The following is a 2,570-nucleotide window of genomic DNA, read 5'->3' as shown; positions in this document are numbered from 1 at the left end:
ACTTAGTTAATTGATTTTAATTAATCAATTATAATTTTTAAGTTAGACTATGTCTACTTTATGAATTTTCACTAAGCAAGGGCGAAATTGTAAAGAAAAGAGATTCTAAGTTTATTTATTAATTAAGAGACTTTATATGTCTAATTAATAAATATATTAAATGACAATATTATTTAATAATTATTTTTTAAGTTATTAAATAATTAGAATTGGCATTTAAATGGTTAAATTTGAAAATTGGCATTTTTGAGAAAATGGGAATGAAAAATAACAGAATGGGAAAGTTGTAAAGTGAGGCCCAATTTCCTTATATGGCCGGCCACTATGCAAGCTTTTACCATTTTATTTTTCAATTATTTTAATGCCATACAATTCTAACCTAAACCTAGAGGGCATTCTATAAATAGAAAGTGTTGGCTTCAAGAAACTCATGACTTGCACATTGTTTCTTTCTAAAAAAGCCATAGCCGCCCCTCTCTCTCTTTTCCTCTCTTCAATTTCAAAATTCCTTAAGTGATAGAGTAGTGCCCACACACATAAAGTGGTATCTCAATCATAGTGTGTAAGACTGTGGAGAATTAGCATCAAAGAAGGAGAGAAAGAGATCCAGATTCAGATCTTGTTTATGCTCTGCTACAGAAAAGGAATCAAGGGCTAGAGATCTGAATGGAAGGAGTCATTATATTTCGCTGCACACAATGTAAGGTTTTCTTCAACTCTTATGTGTTTATTTCATTGTTTTAGAATTCATATTAGGATGTTAATGAAACATACTTGGTAGTAAATCTAGATCCTGGTAAAATATTTCCAACAGGTTTGAAGTGGGGGGTGCTCATAATGATGTCAATCCTATTGCTTTGGCCGATGATAGAGCCCGAGCAATAAGAGAGTATGCAGCCCCTATGTTCAATGAGCTTAATCCGGGTATTGTGAGACCCAAAATCCAAGAACCTCACTTTGAGCTCAAGCCCGTCATGTTTCAAATGCTCCAAACGGTTGGTCAATTTGGTGGGTTGCCAACGAAAGATCCTCACCTCCATATTTCGCTCATTTTTGGAGGTGAATGATTCTTTCAAGCTACAAGGAGCAAGTGAAAAGGCTTTAAGATTGAAGTTGTTCCCATTTTCCTTGAGGAATCGGGCTAAAGCATGGTTTAATACTCTTCCTCCCGATTCGGTGACTAATTGGAATGACTTGGTTGAAAAATTCTTGAGAAAATACTTCCCTCCAACAAGAAATGCAAAGTTTCGAAGTGAGATCATGTCCTTTCAACAATTGGAAGATGAGACTACTAGTGACGCATGGGAAAGATTCAAGGAGTTGTTGAGGAAGTGCCCACACCATGGTATTCCTCATTGTATCCAACTTGAGACATTTTACAATGGTCTCAATGTTGGAAATTATTTTACCAGGATCTTAGATCTACTCACAAGTATGTTTATTAACATCCTAAATAAGAACTTTCTAAAACGATAAATTAAACACATATAAAGTTTAGGAAACCTTACATTGGGTGCAGCGGAATTAAATGACTCCTTCCGTTCAGATATCTAGCCCTTGATTCCTTTCTGTAGCAGAGCATTATCAATATCTGAACCTGGATCTCTTTCTCTGAATCTTTGATGCTGAATCTTCTTTGCTGATGATCTTTCTTCACGATCTTCCTCACTATGATTGAGGTATCACTTGCTGTGTGTGGGCACTACTCTTACACTAAGAATTTCGAAATCTCAATGAGGAAGAGAGAGAGAGTGGGTTCAGCCAAAGATAGGGAGAGAGAAGGCTCAGGTTTTTCTCTGAAGGAAAAATAGAAAATTTAAGTGTAATTTTCCTGAAGCCTTCACTATCTATTTATAGCATTCCACTAGGGTTAGGTTTGAATTATTTGGCATTAAAATAATGAAAAAATCATTTTAAATTTCCTACAAAAGTGGCTGGCCCTATACTAGTGGATTTCGGCCTCACTCTTTGCAATTTTGCAGTTTTACCTTTTCTGCATCTGATTTTCTCAAAAACGTCAATTTTCTAATTCAACCATTTAAATGCCAATTCTAACTATTTAATAACTATGAATAATTATTAAATAATATTGTCATTTATCATATTTATTAATTGAACCATACAAAGTATCATAATTAACAAATATGCCCCTATAAACTCTTTCTTTACAATTTCGCCCTTACTTAGTGAAAAATTCACAAATAGACATAGTCTAATTTGAGAATTATAATTGATTAATCAAAACCAATTACATGAGTCTTACAAGCAATATTATCTCAACTAGTGCGGGGACCATGGGTCTATATAACCGAGCTTCCAATAAGTAGATCAAGAATTTAGCACTAAAATTCACTAACTTATTAATTCTTCGTTGAATCCACGCATAGAACTTAGAATTGCACTCTCAGTATATAGAATGCTCTATATGTTCCACCATATAGACACATCATTAGTTATCCATTGTTATAATCCTAATTTGATCAATGATCCTCTATATGAATGATCTACACTGTAAAGGGATTAGATTACCGTTACACCCTAAAATGTATTTATTCCTTAAAACACTTGAC

General features: G+C 33.9%; 1 non-coding gene across 1 annotated transcript; it reads right to left on the bottom strand.

Annotated features, from left to right (window-relative positions):
• Positions 1 to 1,242: 1,242 nt before the first annotated feature.
• On the bottom strand, positions 1,243 to 1,349 carry LOC115702116 (small nucleolar RNA R71). Its single transcript, XR_004008801.2, has one exon. It is a non-coding gene; the product is annotated as a small nucleolar RNA R71 (small nucleolar RNA).
• Positions 1,350 to 2,570: the final 1,221 nt, after the last annotated feature.

The sequence above is a fragment of the Cannabis sativa genome, chromosome 5 (genome assembly GCF_029168945.1).
Source record: "Cannabis sativa cultivar Pink pepper isolate KNU-18-1 chromosome 5, ASM2916894v1, whole genome shotgun sequence".
NCBI lineage: Eukaryota > Viridiplantae > Streptophyta > Magnoliopsida > Rosales > Cannabaceae > Cannabis > Cannabis sativa.
Note: the sequence above shows the minus strand (reverse complement) of the source record. Positions and strands in the feature narration are given on the sequence as shown.